This window comes from Callorhinus ursinus, unplaced genomic scaffold, assembly GCF_003265705.2.
Source record: "Callorhinus ursinus isolate GAN/ISIS: 27379988/994484 unplaced genomic scaffold, GSC_fseal_2.0 scaffold2, whole genome shotgun sequence".
NCBI lineage: Eukaryota > Metazoa > Chordata > Mammalia > Carnivora > Otariidae > Callorhinus > Callorhinus ursinus.
This window is the reverse complement of record NW_027397064.1, coordinates 75,579,981-75,604,662: the sequence shown is the minus strand read 5'-3', so window position 1 is coordinate 75,604,662 and position 24,682 is coordinate 75,579,981. Positions and strand designations below refer to the sequence as shown.

Sequence of the window (24,682 nt, the reverse complement as noted above, 5' to 3'; positions counted from 1 at the left end):
TTTTTTTTTTAAAGATTTTATTTATTTGACAGAGACAGCGAGAGAGGGAGCACAAGCAGGGGGAGTGGGAGAGGGAGAAGCCTGCTTCCCGTGGAGCAGGGAGCCTGACGTGGGGCTCGATCCCAGGACCCCGGGATCATGACCTGAGCCGAAGGCAGACGCTTAATGACTGAGTCACCCAGGCGCCCCATATACATATATATTTTTTTAAGATTTTATTTATTTATTTTTTGAGAGAGAGACAGGGAGGGGGGAGAGCAAACATGAGTGGGGGGTAAGGGCGGAGGGAGAAGCAGACTCCCCACTGAGCCAAGAGCCCGATTCAGAACTCGATCTCAGGACCCTGGGATCATGACCTGAGCCGAAGGCAGACGCTTAACCGACTGAGCCACCCAGGTGCCCCTGCAATTGATTTTCTATGGGCACCACATCACTGCCATTTGGTCAAACCTTTTTTCCTTTTATTCGAGTAGAGAGTTAGATAAGGCTAGTTGGCTGCCCCATCATCTTCTAATCGGTCTGTGATCCCATGTGCTGTTTCTTTTTCCTTTGCCCCCAGATCCACTCCACACTCTGTTCTGTGCACCTCTCCCCTCATGCAGCTCACCTTTATGGATGCTGCCTGAGGCTCCCTTGCTCTGATGTCTGGTTTTGTTCGGCCAGTTGAAATCAGCAGGAGTGAGTAGGCAGCTTTCTCTGTCCCTGTTCCCTCCTAACTGTCCTGCCTTTAGGCCTACACATGGTCACCTCTCTTCACTGTTGCTGTCGATCTGGAACTGTAGTTTTCCATTGGTGGATATGAGATGTTACAGTTTTTCATATATATGTGTTTGTCTATATGTATTTCATATATATGTTTTTCATACAAACAACTCATGGAGTCATTTTTGTTTCTCTAATGAGTTAAGTCATTGGAGGGCTGAGTTTTATTACTTTCTAGTGCCCAAGAATAGTACTCCCTATTCTAGTTATAGAACCTTTTCCTAGAGGAAGAGCTTTGAGATTTTATCAGTTTGCAGTGAATGAGAAGTGGAATCCAGAGCACTGACCAGATGTTGGAGGCCAGACAATTCAAGTCCTGTCTGTCATTCACTGCTGAACAGCTTTGCTATACCAGTGATAGCTCTTTGGACCCTGAAGGAATATGCACAGGCCCTGGAGCGGAACCCCGTATAACCCTAAATCTCATGCCTAAAGATGGGGGTTGTGAGGATTAAATTTGGTAAGGTTGTGTGTGCACTTAGAATAGGACTTGGCACATAGTAAGTACTTGGTGACTGATTATGATCTAGTCCATTCATATTTAGGAGAAAAAAATAGTAGCTGGGAATGTCTAATTCAGACAAGAAGAATTTACTAGAAGGCCTTTCTAGTGTGGGTCATCTAAAGTTAAATGTATATACGTGGGACTTAGTTTCTTTATCTCTGAGGAAATCTTTAAACTTTTAGTTTGCTTATCTGTAAGTTGGAGATGATCTTGGCTTTTCTTTGACCTTTGTGTGTGTTTCTTAAGATTGTTTTTTTGAGTGAGTGAGAGAGAGAGGAAGAGAGCACACATGCATGAGAAGGGTGGAGGGGTAGAGGGAGAGGGAGAAGCAGACTCCCTGCTGAGCGGGGAGCCTGATGTGGGACTCGATCCCAGGACCCTGGGATCATGACCTGAGCTGAAGGCAGGCACTTAAGCAACTGAGCCACCCAAGGCGCCCCAACCTTTGTGTTTTTAAAGTTTTAATGGAAGACAGTTTGTGAAGTTTGAATCTGAATTTAGGGAAGACTTCTGGAAAACATCACCATTTGGCTTTCTCATTTTGTTTTATTTTTAGAGTACAAGCAGGGGGGAGTGGCAAGCAGAGACAGAGGGAGAAGCAGGCTCCCTGCTCAGCAGGGAGCCTGATGTGGGGCTCAATCCCAGGACCCCAGGATCATGACCTGAGCTGAAGGCAGACACTTAACCGACTGCGCCACCCAGGCGCCCTTGGCTTTCTCATTTTAATTAAAAGTTAACTACAGCTGGGTTGAGTTCTACCCCTCTGGGCTCCAGCCATTACTTTGTTACTATCTTACCAGCCTGTTTCTTAAAAAAATAACTTTATTGAGATACAGTCCATACACCATAAAATTCACCTCTTCAAAAATCTGTAATTCAGTGGTTTTGAATATATGCAGAATTGTGCAGCCAGCACCACTATTTAATTTTGGAGCATTTTAATCACTCCATAAAGAAACCCCTTACCCATTGTCAGTCTCTACTTCCCCCTTCTCCTAGCTGCGAGGAACCACTCTTCTACCTTCTGTCTTTATAGATGTACTTATTATGAGTATTTAACATAAACAGTCAGATGATACGTGGCCTTCTGTGACTTGGCTTCTTCCAGTTAGCACGAGCTTTTCAAGTTTCATCTGTGTTGTAACATGTCTCAGTACTTCATCCCCTTTTAATGGCTGAATAATACTCCATTGTATAGATATACCCCATTTTTAAAGGATTTATTTATTTTAGAGTGTGTGTGTGTGGAGGGGCAAGGGGGGGGAGAGAATCCTCAAGCAGACTCCCTGCTGAGCGTAGAGCCCAACGTGGGGTTCCATTCCAGGACCCCGAGATCATGACCTGAGCCAAAATCAAGAGCCACTTAACTGGCACCCCAGATATACCCCATTTTCTTTATCCATTTGTCAGCTGATGGGTGTTTGAGTTGCTTCTGCTTTTGGTTATCTGAATGACACTGCTGTGAACAAGTGATTGACAAGTTTTTGTGTGGACATATGTCTTCTTGGGAGTTACTCTTTGTTTCTAGCTGAGGCTTCCAGTGCCAGGATCTTTGAACTCTGTATGTGTCTCTGGTATGGTGAGGGGAGAGGAGGATTCCTCTGAAGTCAAGGAGATGTGCCCTGGGGAGTTCTTCAAGGGGTCACATGGACTGCCAGGAATCAAGGAAGAGTTGTGAGCCAGGGATGTCTGAGGAATGGAGGCACAGCTGTGTGGGATGGCCTTTGGGGGGCCGACCTGCCAGCTGCCTCATCTGTAGGGGAAGAGTGCTGTCATTACTGAAGGTGGTGACCTCCTGCAGACATTAGGGAAGATTAATGAGTATTTGTTGGCTGTTGTAAGTTCTTACTTTGTTCTCTTAGAGGCAATCCTGCTGTAGGGTTGAATGTAGTGAGATCTTCAAGGAAGCTGGAGAAATGGAACTTGCATTGCTCTCTTGGGAATGGGGGATTGTCTTTCGCTTGGTTAGCACAAATGTAAATTTCCAGCATTCTGGGTGGAGTGTACCAGATTTTGGTGACTTTGGGAGCTTGTGATCAACTACTTCATTGAAAGTCTGAGGCCCAGAGGACTGGTAGAAACATTGAGAAGGACAGAGTATGGTCCTGTGGAAATAGCCTGCTCTCTGGAGTTGTGGAGATAGGAGTTGGAATCCAGTTTTTGCCAATCTCTGTAGAGTTACTTAATGAGAATACTGATGGCTACTTTTCAGAATTGTAGTGAGGATGAAATAGGACCTCAGTTGTGAAGAACCTGTGTCACAGTGGCTGACACATAATAGATTATTTGAAAATATTAATTTCCTTTTTCATTTGGTTCATTGCTGAACTTCTAGGCAAACTGTCATGGAGAGAGATTGGTGGGGAGGGACAGCATAGCTTGTAACTCTTAGTTTTTATTTGACCTTGGACGTCACTTCCCTTTGCTGGATCTTGAAGGTCTGTGTCAGTATTAAAATTCTTAGATAGGCACCTGGTCTTATTTTTAGACTTATAGGTGTGACTCTGTCCTCTTTTAAAGAGTTCTTGTTGAAATTTAATGCATTTCTTTTTCATCTTCTATAGCTGTTGTCTCCAGTATGGTAGCCACCAGCAAGCACATGGGGCTCTTTAGATGTAAATTAATTAAACTCAAAACTAAAAGTTCAGTTTCTCAACTGCACTAGCCACATTTGAAGTACCCAAAGGCTATAGATGGTTAATAACTACCATATTGGCCAGTGTAGATCTAGAACATTCCTCTCGGAAGTAGGAACTTCAATAGAGGCTCATTCTTAGATTTATTCATATGATCTTTGTGAGGCTAGAACTCATTCCCTCACTTTGGATTGCCAAAATGGTTGGTATCTGAAGTAATGACCCACAATAGTATCTTTGTTCAGATACTTGTTTCTCAAGTCTCCCTTAAAGTTTCAAACTTAAAAGATGCTAGATAAATTTAGCCTACAATCTCACTAGCTTTCCAGACCTTCACCAAATCATAGGGATTGATTTGTGTTTGGGTGCAAGTTTATACACAAGCATCCTGTCAAGTAGGATCATTTAGAAAGAATGTGTTTGAAGTGAGTTTGCTTTGAGTAGTATTTAACACTTCAATATCCTTTTCTATTTATACAAATATCTAAACAAGATTTATATATCATTCTCAGAATTCTAGTGTTTTTCTTAGTTCTTGAATGACTATATGTCCAGATCCTAAGCTGGGCTTATAAACCTGTCATGCTGATCACATTCGGGTGTAAGTACCTAGATGTTTGTAATATGTAGTTGATTTTATGTTTCACCCCGTCTTCTGTTTTTCTTTGTATTTTCTTCTCAGCATTGAGTTAGTAATGAGACCTAATGTTTATTCTATTCCACCACTCCATACCCCTTTCTTGCTTTCTTATTAATTAAACATTGTCCGTGGAAGTTGCTGAGAACGCAGAATGATCACAGTGTGGTTTCTGCTTTGGAGAGGGTCCCCGTTCTTCATGTGTGAGTGGGGATAGTAATACATGGCCTGTGTGCCTTCCTGCTTTGTTAGTAGATTTACCGAAACCCTAAGTATGAGGTGCTGTGTAGATGGCTCATTGTTACACCAACATATGTTAGTAGCATCCTTTTTAATGGGATAAGTGGAAGTGTGGGCTCTTAATGAGATGCTTCATGGAATGAGTTTTCTGGAGAGATTTTTTTCAGGAGCGAGAAGAGGTGTGTCTTGGAGCCAGTGAGGTGGGAGAACCTGTTCCAGGTGTTGAGAGGGAGCGTCTGGGGGAAGGACAAATGGAACAACTATGAAATAGGCGTAGATAGAGGAAAGGAGGGAAAACCCAGCTATCTGTCCTTCTCTCTGTAAACTGTGTGTTTACAAGTGCTCTCTTGTAAAAAATAAATAATAAAAAAAAATAAAGAAAAAGGCAAACTTCGCGATCTGCAGAGTGATGTTGAGCCCTGCTGAGGAAGGGAGATTTGTTTAGAGACTGAAAATGATATTGGTCTATGCAGTGGGTCCACGTGCTAGGGATGAGCCATTTTAAATTGGAAGCCATGCTCCTGCTTTAGCACAGGTGCTGGGATGTGGCAGATGGGGACATGGTTACAGCGCTGTGTTGGTTTATCCAGTAACCCACTATGAGTGCTTCTGCTTTGTTAGTGAACTCTGACAGGACTCTTGGGTAGCCTGTGTGCAGTAACTGCATTTAAGACTATGATGGTTTGTAGTGAGGCAAGTAATTTTCCAAATTGTATCACCTCATTTTATTGGTCTTAGTTAGGTATCTGGGCCATCTTGATGTGTATAGATCCATGCTTGACTAAGTGAAGTGCCCTGTTGGAATAGGGTTAATATTCCCTTGTTTGTCGCACTCCTCACCCTTTAATTTTGTTTTTAAACTTGTGTCTAGTATTTTTAAGGGTCTTAACATCATTTTTACTGGGTTTTCCTTTTAAAACCCAAATATTTTAACCGAAGGGATGTTAAATAATCTCTTCCCAGGACCAGGTAGGTGCCATATTCCTAGATTTGCTATGGTAAGGGGATTGCTTAAAAAAAAAAAACCAAAAAAAAAAAAAAAAAAAAAACTTACGGGAAAGAGAGGTCTTAAATATTGGGGAGGATAGAGATACTGACTTGACAATTTTGAGTTGCCTCTCTTGAGTAGATAATAGGGCATGATACAGAACTGATACAGAACTGGTGTAAAGGCATTTGTTGGAAGGACCCTCCGTTGCCCCCATCTAGTTGATTATGTCTCTTGGATGTTGTAGTCCTAGAAAAACGAAATGAAATCTGTGAAAATGGTAGCTTTGTGAAAATGCCTACAGATGTATAAACTAGAAATAGATGCAGTCATATCCAAGGTAAGCCTAGATGTGGACAAAAGGGTGAATTAAGGAAATGTTTCTGCTACCACCTTTGGAACATGGACCTAGTTAACTGACACTAGTCGTTCCCTGTTTGCTATTTTTATGGCACTCATTGCCTTTTAATTTTAGTGGCTGCCTTCTCCTGGGCTTTGAGCAGCCAAGAAAAAGGTCAGTTGATCTTTGTATCCCTGGCATCTAGCACGGTGCCTGGCACCCAGAAGGTTTTCAATAAGTATGCGTTGAATGAATGAACCATTTGTACATGCAAAATCGGATCTGCGTGTTTGAGCTACAGGAGCCATTTGTCTGCCTCAGTGAGCACACGGCTGGGGGAGTTTGTGCGGTGATCTGGCAGCCGAAGTCGTCTGTACACCATGAAAACACCTTCCTGTGACTTATCTCTTTCTGATCTTCATCAGGGCAGCAATACCTTATCCACACTCTCCTACTTGTATGTAGGAACTTCTGAGAAGTTTGTGAGGTCCTTGTGACCTTAGAATGTCTTACGGCCCTGGTGTGAAGAAGCGGGAGTGAGGTTGAAAGAGCCATTCTTTTTTTTTTTTCTTTAAGTTTTTATTTAAATTCCAGTTAACATACAGGGTAATATTAGTTTCAGGTGTAGAATTTAGTGATTGAATACTTCCATACAACACTGAGTGCTCATCACAACAGGTGCACACCTTATTCCCCATCACCTATTTAACCCACCCCCCACCCACCTCCCCTCTTGTGACCTTGAGTTTGTCCTCTACAGTTCAGAGTCTGTTTTTTTATTAAGTTTTTAGTGTTTTCCATAATGACTGTACCAAGTTAGAGTCCCACCGACTGTACAAGGATTCTCTTTTCTCCACAGCCTAGTTAACGTGTTATCCCTTATAATTTTTTTAAATTTTATTATGTTAATCACCATACATTACATCCTGGGTATACAGGACAGGGAAAACGTATTTTCTGCACTGATCCAAAATACAGTCTTTTAACACAAGTCAGATACAAGCTCAGCCTAGAAGGATGGCTATCACCTCCAGAGTCATCTACTGGGGGACAGCCACTGAAAGGCAAGGGGACAGGCATTCTAGGTAAAGGGGGAAAAATGAGCAAAGGAGAATAAGAGCCATTCATTTTTCTCTGCACCCTGGCTTCTCCCCACTCTGCACCTTTGCTCATTTTTGGATCAGTGCAGAAAATCTTTTCCCTGTCCTGTATACCCAGGATAGTTGGTTGGTAGATGACTGTGTAGTTGGTTTTACAGTGTCTCTTGAGCTGTGGTGACTTTACAGTGTCTATGGGACACCCCCGGTTTGAGAGCATGAAGGGTAGCAACAAAGAGAGAATATATCGGCATTCTCAGTTGCTAACTGCACAGTTTATGACAGATTGCTTCACCTGAGCTTTAGTTGTTCATAAGCAAAATGGAAACTTGGCATGACTGAGTGAGAGAATGTGTATGATGCTGACGGGTGGCCCTCAGTAGATGCTTAAAAGAGTTTCTTTCCTGTCTTTTTATTTCAAATGGAAAAGGAGGTAAAAGGGACCTTGTTTTGAAACCAAAAGGTGCTAATCTCACTAAGCCTTGCCAGAGGATGTTGATTACTATATAGTTATTGTCATAGTGTGGTAACAGCTGACTTATTTTTTGAATTGCTGTGGAATTGATTTAGGCATGTGGGATCGGTAATGCATAAGATGATAGTTCACAAAAAACTGGTAGCCTGAGAAGCAGAAATGACCAGGAGAGCAAGAAACATTGAAAATCTCTGCCATGGTATATTTCATAAATCTTAGACATGGTGTATTTCATAAATTTTAGATCGGGTCCGAGACTGCTCTGAGAAGAAGAGTTTCATGATCTGTGAGCTCATACACAGCCTTTGCCTTGTGCGCTCTTGCAGAGGGGGAAGCCAGAGCTCCAAGGATGCTTGCTCCTGGGGCAACAACAAGAGGAGCTACCTGTTTCGCTGTCTTTGTTCACAGCAGCGATCTTATTTGAAGTTCTCTTCAGCCAAAGTAGCAGAATGGAGATGGTTTCATATTCTTGCCTTTGGGGTTCCCACTCTGCATGGGGTTCCAAGAGTTATAGCCTTTATTCTGGATCCTGAAATGACAGTTGTTTTATCTTTACAAATGCATCTCATGGTTTTGGGAAAGTGAGAACTGTTTCTGTGAACTTCCTGAAGGCTGTATTCAACATGGTTGCTGCGGCATTTTTAAAAAAGAAAATAAAATGCGGTGATGTTTTAAAAGGACCACTTCAAGAAATCATGTAACTCCTGATGAGTTAGCATAACAAATAACAGAACACATCTTTATATACCAGTTTTAACTATTTTGTTCTACTTTCTGAAGCAGTTAAAGTAAATGTACTTATGGAAATGACCTATTTGATGGAAACATGTACACATGAATGGTTCCCAAAGAGTTGACTCGTCGTTAAGAGCACTCCATCTTTGGGGCGCCTGGGTGGCTCAGTCGTCAAGCGTCTGCCTTCAGCTCAGGTCGTGATCCCAGGGTCCTGGGATCGAGCCCTGCATCGGGCTCCCTGCTCAGCGGGAAGCCTGCTTCTCCCTCTCCCACTCCCCCTGCTTGTGTTCCCTCTCTTGCTGTGTCTCTCTCTGTCAAATAAATAAAATCTTAAAAAAAAAAAAAAAAGAGTGCTCCATCTTTGTATGGAGGTTTTGGTGCCAGCCAGTTGCTTTGACTTCTGTGGGAGACTTACCTTCATCAGGATGCAAGGGGAGGTTGCCTTTAAGGAAAGTGTGTGTGCCTTTGCTTTCACTTCTTCCGTCCTGAAGTGTATCATTCTGCATCCTTCAATAAGAGATTCCAGGAAGCTTGTGTTAATAAAGCATGAGAGATCTTTTCTGACCTTCACCTGTGTTTTCTGGGTCATAGTGGGAAAAGTCAAACAGAGGCTAGAAGAATGTCCACCCACCTCCACAGAGAGCCTGATGCCAACAGAAGCTGGGTAAAGAGTCACTGGGGGCTTCAGCTCTGTGACTGCATTATAAAGGCTCTTAAAAATAGGAGTATGGTGAGGGGAGGACCAGGAGGTAAGAGAGAAGTGACAGTCTTAATTTCTGGGAGGAGAGATGCTGATGTTAAATTTACTTTCCTTAGGAACTCTGGAAAGAGGTAAGCAGGTGGGCACTGAAAATCTAGAGGAAACTTTAGGTGTAGACTCTTGAGAGGCATTACTTTTGTTTGGTGGTAGTTTGGGAGGCAATACTATGTTAGGCTCTATATTTGGGCTTTGTAACTTCCTCTTATGAGTTTATTTTCTCTTCTGGAATTTTTTCTTGCAATGATAATCATTTGCTCTTCATGCAGCATGTTACAAGCTTACCTATATAAAACTCTGAAGTAAGTACTCCATAAGAAGGAGCTGCTATTTTTTTTAAAGATTTTTTTTATTTATTTATTCATGAAAGACGCGAGAGATAGAGAGAGAGAGAGGCAGAGGGAGAAGCAGGCTCCCAAGGAGCAGGGAGCCCGATGCGGGACTCGATCCCAGGACCCTGGGATCATGACCTGAGCCGAAGGCAGATGCTGAACCATCTGAGCCACCCAGGCGCCCCAAGAAGGAGCTGCTATTAATAATAGTATAATTATAATAATGTATTACTATTAATTATATTTCCAGAATGATTATAGCAGATTTGGTTTTTCTTGTGAAAATTACCATAAACATTAACCTTGGAAATCCAATAAGGTCGTGGAAGAACTCGTAGCTATTCCCAAACTTAGAGGAAATAAATTTACTTAATCTTGGAGGGTCTTGATTACTTACGGTGAAGAAATAAGCAGAAGTCATCATGCAGTTTGATCACTAGCATCTGTTTAGAGAATTTTGACATCATAAACTAGGAATTTGTAAAACTGGTGTGTGTATGTGTGTGTGTTTCCTGCATCAGGGTAGCAACCATATGTTATACAGATCTCAGCCTTTACATTTTTTTTTAATTTGTTTTAAAGTGACAGAGCGTGCAAGCACGCCATGAGCGTGAGGGGCAGAGGGAGAGAGAAATTGAAGCAGACTCCCCGCTGAGCACAGAGCCCATTCAGCATGGGGCTCGATCTCCTGACCCTGAGATTGCACCCTGAGCCAAAATGAAGAGTCAGATGCTTAACCGACAGACGCCCCAGCCTTTACATTTCTAGAGTTGTATTGTCAGAATTTTGTATTATAAAATCTCACTTTTTGGCAGGTGTCCATTTGGAATTGTCTTTTGACCTAATAAAGAAATAGGACTATTAATTACCACTTACTGAATTTTTACTTTGTACTTATTTAATTTTCATAGCAGCTCTGCAAAGTCGGAGTTTTCTCTCTTACAGAGGGGGATACTGAGATTCTGAGGAGTGAAGTGATTTGCTTCAAGTCTTTTGACAGATGAGTAAGAGTACCCAGTTTGGAACCAAGGATTCCAGAGCTCGTTTTCTCCTTATTCCTTAAGTGGTTAAACTCTCTCTCTCTCTCTCTCTCAATATATATATGTATATATATATAATACACGATACCTCGTTGCCTTGTACTCACTCTAGAGCCTAGGTTACTGGTTTCCGTGGCGTCCAGTAGAAGTCAGGGCCGCTGAAGTAGGCTCTGCAGTTGGGGTGTAGGCACCAGTATAGCTGGGTGGGTGAGGGCCAAGCCATGGGATGGGTTTGGGTAGAAGTCAGCCTGTGGGAGGTGTGGTCTGATAGAAGGCTGACGTTACTGAGAGGGTGGCAGTGTTCTTTTGACTGGTGACTGGTTCCCCAGGGCAGAAGCAGAGCTTTCCTTTAGGTTTAATGAGTGGTAGAGCATCTTCAAGCATCACATTGAAAGATGGACTCTTTGTCCTTGGCTCAGTGAAGGCAGTCTGACTGGGTTCTCCCTCAGGTTCTCTTTCAAACCTGGGACGTCTCCGTTCTTAGGAAGCTTGTATCTGGATTTTGGAAAGCAGGAACTTCCGGCAAAGAAAGAAAAAAATAGACCCTAGGTTTCTTGTTTCTTTAAGGACACTCCTTTAACTCCTAGTCCTGAAACAGTAATCTGCTAATCTAGTAAGTCCATTTTAATATTGATAATAGAAGTGTGTTAGAGGAAGAATTCTTTTTTTAGCAGGAGACTCCAAAGACCATGCTCTACTTCACGGGTGACCCTGGCAGTGGGAATTTTAATCTCGCGGCTCCAGGGAGACACCCCTCCGCACAGAGGGTGGGGTTGCTCCTATCTTCTGCTGCCTGTTTGCTTGAAAGAGTTAAGGGTGATCCTCAACAATGGAGTATCCGTTTTTGGTGCTAAAGGCACATGCGTGTGCAAGAAACCCCATCTGCATTGGGAATGAGGTGATTTGCTCATGATGTTACTTGGCAGGTACACTTTCTTCCAGACAGTTAAAATGAGATAGAATCCCATCCATGGAAGGCAGGAGGGAGGGAGGCTGGGGGGTGGGTGGGAAATGAGTGCTTGTGGCTTTGAAGCTCGGGCCGAGGCCTTTTACTTCTCTGTGTTCTCACAAATATGCTTCCAATAAAAACAATTTGAAAGGCAAAATACAGAATTCTTCCATTTAGGAGCACCTTGCTGAGATCTAGGGTCATTGTTTAAGCTGTGCCGTGATTAGAACCATACCCCATGAATGTGTAATATGTCATCAGGCCAGATGGTCGTAGAATGTTCACTGTCCTGGTGACTTTGTATTAAGACCCAAGGTGGGGAACCTTGGCTGGGCAAGGTAGGGTAAGGCAGAGTTGTCTGAGGGGCAAAGTTGCATTCAGCTGATTTGATGTCTGCAAAAGCTTACCATAGCTGCCTGTCAGGATTCCTTGCTTTTTAATGTTTTTTTTTTTTTAATTTTTTTTGAAGATTTTATTTATTTGACAGAGAGAGACACAGTGAGAGAGGGAACACAAGCAGGGGGAGTGGGAGAGGGAGAAGCAGGCTTTCCACTGAGCAGGGAGCCGGATGCGGGGCTCAATCCCAGCACCCTGGGATCATGACCTGAGTGGAAGGCAGATGCTTAATGACTGAGCCACCCAGGCGCCCCACTTTTTAATGTTAATTGGGGTTTTAGTCATGAGCTGTGTGGTTAGTGAAGTTCTTTGTAAAATGACTTAATGAGAACTATCAGGGTGGTTGCTCTGAAGGCCTAATTTATGTTCTTTCACTCTTGACTTTCTTTTTTTTCTTTAGTTTTCTTTTCTTTTTCTCTTTTTCTTCCTCTTTTTTTTCTTTCTCTCTCGACTTTCTTAAGATGCCCAGTTTGACCATGTGATTGCCTCAGCAGGTTGCCCGCCACACTGTAGTACAAGTGGAGCCTCGATTTCTCTTAGACCCTCCTGGACCTGGTGTCTTCTCACTAAGTCTACTTGGTACATACTCAGTACTGCGGACAGTAGTCTGTGCTTTAGCATGTCGAAGGCAGAAGTCGTAAGGTCCCCCAACTTCTCTTGGGAGGGAACGTGCTTGCTTGTTAATATAGCAGAGAAGAAATGAGAAGTAAGAGTATCAGGAGAGGTTCCATAGTTGGTGACAGGAGAAGGCAGGACAATGTTAGGGAAAAGATGAGCTTATCTTTCCACCTGCATACCTTGATGAGAGATTTGTTGCTGGCACCATCATGGATGGTTATCTTGGAATTCATTCACCAGTGGTTTCAATGAAATGGGAGGAGTAACATAAGGAGTTCTACTCCTGCACTCTGATCCTGGGTGCGGGCTTTTATTCTTGATCTGTAAATGGGAGTGTGAGACGGATTTCAGGGAATATAAAGCTCTTCTGAGGACTTTGAAGGTTGTCTGCTTAAAACCTCCCTTTGCTCACTTTTGTGTTACTTCCTTATTAAGGAAGTCTGCTACTTGTGTCTTTACCTTCTCCCTGAGAGGGTTAGACTTTTAGTTAAGTTATGTGATTTAAAAATACCTCTCAACTTGGTAGGGTCAGTGAAGGAGGTAAATGATTTGGCCATTTATTCATTAACTATTCAGTGCATTTTAGGCTTAATTTATTACTTTTTAATTATCTCCTTTGCTAATTATCTTATTTTGACTTTCATGCTATAGATTGACCTCAAATATGCCTGCCTACCTATCCTTCACTGTAGGACTTTGGTGACTCTCCTTTTCTCCAGCAGTTTATTGTCTGTCTGATTTAATAACACCGGTTTGAGGACTGGGGTCTTCTTACACAGAGGTGTTTTCCGTTGACCTGGATAAACTCAGAAGCGAGTTCTCATAAATCACTGACTTTTGACATCTCCCCATACCGCATTTCTCTGTTCAGTATTCACTATAGTCTAATGAAGTACATTAAGTAGTAAGATGGAATGATGTTTCTGGTTGTGGGGGTAACCATTGCTTCAGGAGACGAGGGGAGCTCCTTGACAAAGTTTGCTGCTCTTCTTCCCAATTTTTTTTCCTCCTCCGCCACCATTTGTCCAAGCAGCTTAAAGGGCGATGGGTTAAAAGAAAAGGTCATGAGGGAGGACTTGTTCCCAGATATTTCAAGAAAAACTCTGGCTAGTCTTGGGCTTACGCCCTTCCTGGGAAAGAGGAATGAGCTTTGTAGGTGACCACACTACAGAGATACTACAGTAGATAGATGTCTTACAAGAAAGGTCTGGGTTACATACGAAAGCCCAGGCTGCTGTCTATAAAGTCTGTGCTGTTACCAAGCTCCCAGTAAAGTTTTCGTGGAACACACCCCATTGCGGCTGAAAAATGGTTTGTGTTATCTCTGTTGGATGGGTGGCTAGCCTAAGTTTCTACCCCAGACAGATACTTTTCTTGATGACAGGCACCAGCCCAGAGGCTGGCTTTTGTAGGCCTTTGATAAATGTTAAATTGAATTGCTTGGGAATTGTCAGTACTGAGATGTGATTAGCTTAATCCTAATACTTTGTAACTTCAGGTGCAAAATAGGAAATTCTCTTCTTTATTCTAAGAACATACGAAGTAAAAAACAAAGTTATAAAATAAGCCTAATGGAGGAAGATTGTGATTTCTCAGGGGAAGCCCGGGTGTCCTATTTGTACTGCTTTCAGTAACTGAGGTTCAGTTCATTTTAACATGAGAGTTTGAGCTCCATGCTTGGCTTTTTAAGATTTTATTTAGTTGATAGAGATACAGCGAGAGAGGGAACACAAGCAGGGGGAGTGGGAGAGGGAGAGGCAGGCTTCCCGTGGAGCAGGGAGCCCGATGTGGGGCTCGATCCCAGGACCCCGGGATCATGACCTGAGCCGAAGGCAGACGCTTAACGACTGAGCCACTCAGGCGCCCCTCGGTACAGTTTTTAAATCTCCCCCACCCCAGTCACAGGCAAAACTAGAGATCTCACCATCTGTTTTTCTAAATTAGAACTAAAACGGTCTGTTATACATTTTCTTTGCTAATGCTCATTAAAACGCATTCTATTCTTGGTGGTTTATCGTGACAATTACAGGTAATTTTTTTTATATATCGATGTGTTGGTGAATTGTTGATAGAGGTGGAAGACCGTGTCTAAATTAGATTCAGGACTTGTGCCTTTTGGGCAACTTCACTTTGAGCCCTCAAAGTATGACCTACAGAATGCCAAATAAACACCCTGGAAACTGGTAATGACCTCCTGAGAGATTCTGATAGGTTGAGTGTTCACAGCGATCACAGGTAGAGAGACTTAATTTTTCAGAAAACAATTCCTGAAACAAGTAAATAAAAAATAACCGTGAAGGCAGTGAAGATACTTGGAATGTATAAAGGGAGAAGCTAGGAGGAGTGTGGTTCCCCTGGGCAAGTCTCCTGTGTATCAGGTTGGGGGCGTGACTAAGGTGGAGAAAGGGGAGGGTGGGAGGTATGAGGAGGCGTGGTGGTAGGAGTGAAGCTGAGTGAGTGCTAGGGATGGCATGTGGACTCTCATGGTTGGCACCATGAGTTCCTCTTAGATTAACTAGAGATGAAGTTAATGTTCATTTTGAGTGAGACCTCTACTTTCCCATATTTCCCTATAGGAGTTTTCGATTCAGTGACTTGCAGCAAGGACAGTTACCAGATCTCTGAGGGTCACATTATTAGATAATTTTGCTGTTTAATCCCCTAAAATTTGCCCTTTCCACATGACAAGCCTCTGTATGTTCTTAATGAAATACGTCTGGGTAGAGCCCTTACTGAAAATCTGACTTAGAAGTAGTGAATTTAAAAGATTCGGAAGAGTAGGAACTAGAAATGGATTATTTTTAGCCCCCACAGAGTCTGGAAAACACGAGTTTATTCACATCTTTGACTTTATCAACTCCTGGATTTAATTTGCCAATTACCAACCTCCTGCTATTTAAAATAACTCATTCTTGGGGTGCCTGGGTGGCTCAGTCGGTTAAGCATCTGACTCTTGATTTCGGCTCAGGTCATGATCTCAGGGTTGTGAGATCGAGCCCCTCATTGGGCTCTGCACTCAGTGAGGAGTCTGCTTGAGATTCTTTCTCTCCCCCTCCCCCACAATGTATTAGTTGTGCCCAAACATTGTGGAAAATGTTTTCTTTTATAATTTTGCCTTGTTAGGAGAAAAAACAGTTTGACTTCAAATCCCTGTTTCCTCATCTCATCATCAGTTCTTTTTGAAGTGACTAAACCATTCAGGTTCTGGTTTATTGGGTGATCTAGGGTGAAATTGCTTAAGCTTTTGAGATTTACTACTTCCCACTAATTGTCAACAGTGGGAAATCACTTTTCATATTCCCTGTTGGGTGATAGGAAAATAAGATGGTTATTCCTTTATCCCCCTCCCCAGATCTGTTCTCTGCCCTCTCCTTGGGTGAGCAGTGATGCTGACTGTGTCCTCCAGGATTCTGATTGGATTGGCCAGTGGGGTACTTGAGAGCTGAGGATGGGAGGAGAGAGGTACCAGGCATCCTGACCCTGTGCCCTCCCTGCTTCTCTGCTGCCTTATCACCATGTCCCTCTAAGGAATCACTCTGCCTGGTGGGTACTCTTCCAGGGCTCTGGGGGCACGCTTTTCTCCCTTGTGTCTTCACATTGCTTTCTGCCTGAACAGCCTTTGTTGGTTCCCTCATCGTTCCCACATCTTTGTAAGTAAGTCCTTCAATCAAGTCTCTCTTGTTTGGAACTACGTAGTAGTCACTCACATATGAGACAACATTGATTAAAAGCTGTGTTACCATTTTAATATGAGGAAATGTACATTAAATGTGCCTGATTATAAGATATATCTTAATTTCACATATATTAAAATTTGAAAAAAGACTTAGAGTTGAGGGAAATTTATTAAGCTGTTAATGTTTTTTTTTTTTTTTTTTAAGATAGAGAAAGAGAAAGCTTGGACAAACACTGGGAGGGAGAAGTTAGACTCCCCACTGAGCAAGGAGCCCAACGTGGGGCTCGATCCCAGGACCTGGAGATCATGACCTGAATTGAAGACAGATGCTTAACTGATTGAGCCACCTAGGCACCCCAGTGGTTTTTCACTGTATTAATGATACTGTAATAAATACCTTCATATCCGAATCTGCCCATATTCCAGGTTAGGTCCAGAGAAACAAGTTATGGACATTTTTTTGGACCTCTTTCCTTTTGCCAGATGGCATTGTCAAGGGTGGGACCTTTGAGAGTGCTACCAGCAATGTGTTAGGTCTTGTTCCATTGCATCCACGACAGCATTGTGTTGACTTTTCCAAAAATCTTTCTTAATTGACAGGTGAAAGAGATTCTTTTAATTTGGCAGGTAGTGAACATTCTTTTTTATTGTGTTTTTTTTTCATACTTAAGAAAATCCCCTTTGCCTACTTATTTATTGGGCCTCGTTGTTCTTATGCATAAGGCCTTTGTATAATAGGTCAGAGGTCAGCTAAATTTTTCTGCGAAGGGCCAGATAGTAATTCCTTTAGCCCTTGTGAGTCAGGCAGTTTCTGTTCCAAGTACTCAGTCCTGCCATTGTAGGCCGAAAGCAGCCTCAGACAATAGGGAAATGAGTGTGGCTGTTTTCCAATATGGCCACTGAAATGTGAATTTCACAAAGTGTTTACATCTCCTGAAATAATCTTTCTCTTGATTTTTTTTGACCATTTAAAAATGTAAAAACCATTCTTAGCCCATAGGCTGTGCAAAAATGGGCAGCAGGCTGGATTTGGCTTGTGGCTCATAGTGTGCAGAATCCTGTAATAGGTAAGTCGTTTAATTTTTGGCTTTTTGTCTCACTTCACCTTTTTACTTTATTTACTTTGGGGGGGAGGGGCAGAGGAAGAAGGAGAGAGAGAATCTTAAGCAGTCTCCACCCACAGGCCTGAACCAGGCAGCAGCTTGATCTTAAGACCCTGAGATCATGACCTGAGCCGAAATCAAGAGTTGGACGCTTAACCCACTGAGCCACCCAGGCACCCCTAGAGCAGCATTTTAGATTTACAGAAGTTTAACCTTCCTACATAATCAAAAAATTTAAATTTCAATTATTTTTGTCATTATTTTGAAAGCATGTCCTTGCTCAAGGTTGAATCCAGAAACACATGACTTGACTTTAGCTTTAAGAAATTTATTTTTTAGAGAATTAACTATTTTTCATCTGGAATTTATTTTGGTGTATAGTTGGATTTGAAGGTCTAAATTTATTTTTTTCCATGTAGCAGACCACTAATGGATGGTTTTTGAATACTCCCCGTTAGTATCGGTTTCCCAGGTATGCTTTTGGGGGCTTTTGATCTCAGCCTTGCACCATGATAACGCTTCAACTTTTCATTTCTGTGCAAGAAGTATGGCACCAACTTATGACATCAGTTCCACTTCTTTTTAGCTTGTCTGTTTCCATTTCAGCTTTGTAGGGTAGTCAGTTGGAACCTTTATAGGCAGAGTAGATACATGTGGAAGTAGTTCTCTAAAAAAAGGCTTATTTTATGTGCACATATATTTTTTTAATGAATGACAACCTGATCTACACTAAGAAAGCAATATGCAGTTCAGTTAATAGTTTATATTACAGACTTTATCTGTTGTTTTTTGGCCTTTGGAAAATATGTATTTTAAATCTATCATCCATCCATCCATCTTATTATCCATCCAACCATCTGTCCATCTAGCTATTGATCACAGGTTACCCTGTAAAGTTTGGCAGGAATTATCTTCTGTTTAGTCATTGTAGATGTGCTGAAGTGACTCAAAATATAATTTGAGGTTGAGCAAACACCTGTTGTGCTGAAGATTACAAAACTGAATATGCAGGAATGGTTTGCTTATTCCTGAGCCTGGCCTATTCCCAGTTCAGTTGACTATGAAGAAGAGATAGAGTGCTTTTCTTTTCTGATAGTGACAAGTTAGTCCCCCTGAACCAGAACGTTATTAGTGTCAATGATGGATTTGACTTTAATTTATTTTCCCAGAAAGCTGTACTTTTTACAAAATCTGTTAAAATTTCTAATTGTTTGGTTCAAAAAGGAAAAACCCCTCTGCAGAAGCCCTTCGCCAATGAGCCCGTATTTGCAGTTAGAATGTTCTTTCAGGCTCAGGAATGTCTGTATGTTCAAGCAGGGTTGCCATGGTGCTGTGGGACATGAGGTGGCAAACCCACACCAGAGTTAGAGATGAGTAGTGCTTGGGGTACAGATTACGGGAAGTACAACTCGCCAAGAAGTTCCAGGCGAGAGGCTGAACGAAATGTCTTAATCCAAAGAGGAAGAGCTCCATTCCAAGGTGCCTTGGGTTTCAATGAGATTCATTGCTTGATTATGCCCCAGATGGGCTGTTAACTTTGCTTAGGAAACTTGTTCCAATTTTGTGTCTCTGCCCTGGTCCTCAAGTACCATCTGGACTGGTCTCTTAGAATTAAAAATTAAGTTAGTTGTGATCTTTTGATTTGAAATTTGAAACCTGTGTTTGTGTTTAAGGTGGACTGCAGTGATTTACTTAGAATTTTTGTTCAACATCCCCCACTCTGTATGAATTTGGAGAAAAGTAGGAATGAGTAAAAAAATCAACAGGTTCAGATGAATGAGAGGGCAGTGTGGAGATCTTCTTGAATTCCTGTTTATAAGCCAAATTTATTTTTATAAACCTTTAACAGAAGACAGCGTGTTCTTCTTTGGATAATTTGCCCAGGCTTTGTCCTCCTTTTTCAATTATGCTTCAGCCAGATACCTAACTGTGAGATGAATAGGAAAAATGAATTTGGGAAGTAAAATAAAACTTATTTTTTTTTCTTAATGTGAAAGCAAAACAGTCATGTGGACTTTTTTTTTTTTTTTAAATCTCATGAGCTGCTGTCTTTCGACAGAGTCAGAAAGTTGTTGTTTAAGCATATTTGTCACTACAGAGAGTAAATGGGATTCTGAAGTCTTTAATGTGGTTCTGTAAATGTAAGCCCTGATGTTTAATCAGGGCACTGCTGCAGAAATGAACCACGCCTGCATTTCTCCCTCTCCCTCATTTTGTTCAGTGTCTTAGATCTAGACTAAGCATTTGAACAGCCATTGCTAAGTATTTCCACATTGGAAAACTAGAATAACTTGGCTGGATAGAGTTCTGATTTTCATGGGAGGGAATTGATTTTCCTTTTTCTGCTTTAGAAGTCATATACTGTATACTTGCTGTTTGGGCTGAACTGGCTTGAAAAGTCAAACAGGAATGAGTTTTGCTACTAAATTTAGAGAAAGGATCCATAATTTCTTGATCTTACACAGTGGGCAGTATGGTCATTGACTGTTTCATTGTTTCAGTGCTTGCCAAATCTAGAGTGAAATCCAAAGCTGCTGCTTAGCCCTCTGTGGCCCTCTGTGTCCTGCTGATTTCTGAAGATAACATGTAACCAAGGGTTCTGGTGTAGTGGATCCTACTGTGGGCAAATTTCTGTATTTCAGAATTTTAGATACTGTCTTGTCCCCCCACCCCAATTAAAAGGTATGTTTTTATTTAAGCTTGAACATTCCTGTGTCATTAACATTTTCTAAGTCCCTCTGCAAGTATAGTTAAAGTGAGATTTAAAATAGCTGGGGAGGGAAAAACAAATAAATGAAATAGTTGGGGAGGGGTGCCTGGCTGGTTCAGTCAGTAGAGCATGTGACTCTTGATCTTGGGGTTTTAAGTTCAAGCCCCATGTTGGGTGTATTTAAAAAAAATAAAATCTTTACAAATAAATAAAATAGCTGGGAAATTACTTTTTGTGTTCTTTAAATTTATTCTCATGTGACATTTCTACTTGTCATTTAGAGCAACAGTTGTTCAAAGAGCATTACCTAGATTGCAGCATTTTAAGAAACCATGGCCCCCCTCTGCATACTCCCCCCATCATTTCTGAAGCTCTCTAAATGCCTGTCTCACTTAAGGAATCGTAAGACCGTGGAGGTGAAATGCACTTGGCTTGTCGTTCAGTATTCCATGAATTTGCAGACTAAATATATTGTTCTTTCTGCGGCTCATCCAGAAGATGTCGTCATCTTTTAAAATTGCAATTAGCACTGTTGTAAAATTGGCCGGTGGAGGATGATATATTAAGGCTATGTATTTTTTTTTTTTAAGGCTATGTATGTTTTGGATTTCACGTTGCTTTACTTAAGGATGTTCGAGTTGACCTAATCCTGCTTCACCTGGGATATGCAGGAAGGAAAATTGAGAATATAATTTTTAAAATTAATAAATTACAAATGGAAGAACTTGGTAACTGGGTTTGAAGGATTTTTTTTTTTTTTTTTTTTTAAATCACAAGCACAGATGGTTCACCTGGATCATTTGCAAGAAAACCAGATGGGCAGAAAGTAGGGGGAGATTTAGGGAACTAGTCTGGATAATTGGGCCTCTTTCTCTTTCATGGAGTCACTTAGAGTAAATTGGGTTTTTGCCTGTCAGAATTACCTGCTGGAATTGTACATGAACTTTCCAGAATAAACAAAAGGGAGTTGTTTAATTTTCCAGTATGACATAAGAAAATAAACAAACTGAGACGCTGGGGAAAGTGGTAGAGCGCTTCCAGGCTGTGACCCTCGGCTTGTTTCCTCGCCATGTCTCGCAGCTTATAGTTTAGTTTCCCTCTCTCTGTCCCTTGCCTCTTTCTGTCACTCCTTCCACTTATCAGCGGAAGGTCTTTGGAGAAAATACAACATCTGTGAACTTCTGATTCCCTGTCCTTCTTCCCTGAGAGCTGGCATTGGTAGAAAGCCTGAGCCTATTTGTCCTCTAGCCATGGACTTGCCAGGGGGAGCCTGGTATTTATTCACTGTTGTATCCCAGACCTATGTGAATGGGGAGAACTCCACAGGATAGAGGCAGTGGGCTGAGCTGAAGGAAAGTGGCATTTATGGTCAGACTAGTTATTTGACTTTAGGCAAGATACTTTCTCTGATCCTTATGTGTAAGATAAAAATAATACATAATTCAAAGAGGTGAGAGAACTACAAGTTACATAGGAGGTGAAGTACTTTATATATTGTGTGGTGCACATGGAAGATCCTCAAGAGATGCTAATTTCTTTCCTGCTAGGCCTTAATAATGGTTATTTTGGATAGCTAGATTAACATGCAAATGGTAATTTTTGAACAATTAAAATATAAGACTTTGAGCCCTGAGAGGGATAAAACGTGAATGATAGGTGGCATTTGTGTGCACAGGAACTGTTTTAAGCCATGTGCACATTTTCTCAAGTTTAATCTTCTCTCTATGGCTGAGATATGCATCGTTATTATCCCCAGTTTCTAAATGAAGAAAGAGCATGGAGAATTAATTTACCTGAGGTCACACAGCAAATAAGTGGGGGATTTGGCTGAGGCAAAAAGAGAGAAACTAAAGAATATAATACAAGGCACAATATGGTAATTACTCTAAAAAAAAGTGAATCATCAGCAAAACGAAAAGACAGCCTACCAAAGGGGAGAAAATATTGCAAATCATACATCTGACAAGGGCTTAATATCCAAAATATATAAAGAACTCAATAGCCAAAAGAGAAGCAATACAATTAAAATGATCTATTGAGGTCTTCTCATTTTTCCAAAGATGATCTATAGATGGTCAACTGGTACATGAAAATGTCTTCAGTATCACTGATCATCAGGAAATGTAACCTAATCCACAATGAGAATACCACCTTACATCTTTTAGAATGACTAGTATCAAAAAGACAGATAACGGGCACCTGGGTGGCTCTATCTGTTAAACATCTGCCTTCAGCTCAGGTCATGGTCCCAGGGTCCTGGGATCCAGTCCTGAGTCAGGCTCCCTGCTCAGCGGAGAATCTGCTTCTCCCTCTCCCTCTGCTGCTCCCCCTGCTTGTGCTCTCTCTGTCAAATAAAGTCTTTAAAAAAACAAACAAGTTTTGGAAGGATATGGAGAAAAGGGAACCCTCTTATGCTGTAAATTGGTGCAGCCACTATGGAAAACAGTATGGAGGTTCCTCAGAAAATTAAAAATGGAACTACCATATGACCCAGCAGTTCCACTTCTGCGTTTTTATCCAAAGAAAGTGAAAACACTAACTGAAAAAGATACTTGCACTCCCATGTTCACTGCAGCTGGTTCATTACAATAGCCAGAACATGGAAACAACCTCAGTGTCCATCAGTAGATGAATGGATAAGGAAGAAAATGGTCCACATCATGGAATATTACTCAGCCATAAAAAAGAAGGAAATCATGCTATTTGCAACAACATGGACAGACCTTGGGGGGGCATGCTAAGTGGAATAAGGCAGATAGAGAAAGACAACTACTGTATGATCTCTTCAGGTGGAATTAAAAAAAAAAAAAACAGAACCAAGCATGTAGATACAGAGAACAGACTGGTGGTTGCCAGAAGTGTGGGTGTGGGGAGTGGGGCAAAAAGAGGTGAAGGGGGTCAAGAGGTACACACTTCTGGTTATAAATAGGTCATGGGGATCTAATGTGTAGCATTGGTGACTTGCGTTAATTCGGTAGATATTTGAAAGTTAAGAGAGTGGATCTTAAAAGTTCTCATCACAAGAAAAATATTTTGTAACTGTGTAATGATGAATTTAACTAGACTTATTGTGGTGATCATTTCACAAAATAAATATCAAATCATTGTGTTATATGCCTGAAACTGATGTATGTCTGTTCTGTCTTCCAGAAGTGAAAATGACCAATGATTGAGAAGACGGTTCTTTCTGGTGTGGGTGGGAAAATTAGGAAGGGCTTTAGGGAGAAGTTGTCATTTCAAGTGGATACAGAAGGTGTGGCTGTGTTAAAGGAGAGGTAGAGCTGGAGCCAAGGAGAGGAGAATGTGACGGTCACAGAGGTAGGAAAGCTTGGGAAGTGCCTGGGAGCAGCAAACGAGCCGACTTTGTGAGGGGTCCTAATACTGGGTGTGTGATAACCCGTCCCCGAAGCACCTCTGGGGCTTGGTGGGGGCAAGGCTTCCCAGCCTAAGGCTGTGGTGTGGCAGGGGTGGAGAGTGAATATTGACAGAAGTCCAATCAGAAGCCAGGTGACCACGCCAAAGAAAGGTTGCGGAGTAAAGAGTGGAGGAGTGGATAGTGGCAGGACACATGAGAGTGAGGACAGGAGGGAGAATGTTTGAAGTAGTCGTTGTAAGGGGAGCCTAGAGAATTCTGAGCCAACGGTAGTCTCTGCTGTGTCTTTTTTTTTTATTTTAATTTTTTTATTGTTATGTTAATCACCATATATTACATCATTAGTTTTTGGTGCAGTGTTCCATGATTCATTGTTTGTTCATAACACCCAGTGCTCCATGCAAAACGTGCCCTCCTCAATACCCATCACCAGGCTAACCCATCCCCCTCCCCCCCTCCCCTCTAGAACCCTCAGTTTGTTTTTCAGAGTCCATCATCTCTCATGGTTCGTCTCCCCCTCTGACATACTCCCCTTTTCTTCCTCTCCTGTTATCTTCTTCTTTTTCTTTTTTCTTAAAATATGTTGCGTTATTTGTTTCAGAAGTACAGATCTGTGATTCAACAGTCTTGCACAATTCACAAAGGAGAACACAGGTAGCAACCTTTTCGACCTTAGCCGCAGCAACTTCTTCCTAGAAACATCGCCAAAGGCACGGGAAGCCAGGGCAAAAATGAACTATTGGGATTTCATCAAGATAAAAAGCTTTTGCACAGCAAAAGAAACAGTCCACAAAACCAAAAGACAACCGACAGAATGGGGAGAAAATATTTGCAAATGACATATCAGATAAAGGGCTAGTATCCAAAACTATAAAGAACTTATCAAACTCAACACCCAAAGAACAAATAATCCAATCAAGAAATGGGCAGAAGACATGAACAGACATTTCTCCAAAGAAGACATCCAAATGGCCAACAGACACATGAAAAAGTGCTCAACATCGCTGGGCATCAGGGAAATCCAAATCAAAACCTCAATGAGATACCACCTCACACCCGTCAGAATGGCTAAAATTAACAAGTCAGGGAACGACAGATGTTGGCAGGGATGTGGAGAAAGGGGAACCCTCCTACACTGTTGGTGGGAATGCAAGCTGGTGCAACCACTCTGGAAAACAGTATGGAGGTTCCTCAAACAGTTGAAATTAGAGCTACCGTTCGATCCAGCAATTGCACTACTGGGTATTTACCCCAAAGATACAAATGTAGGGACCCGAAGGGGTACGTGTACCCCAATGTTTATAGCAGCAATG

General features: G+C 41.8%; 1 protein-coding gene across 8 annotated transcripts in view; it reads left to right on the top strand.

Annotated features, from left to right (window-relative positions):
* The window catches only part of FMNL2 (formin like 2), a 303,487-nt gene that overhangs the window by 31,615 nt on the left and 247,190 nt on the right, over nt 1-24,682 (top strand). The window lies entirely within an intron of this gene.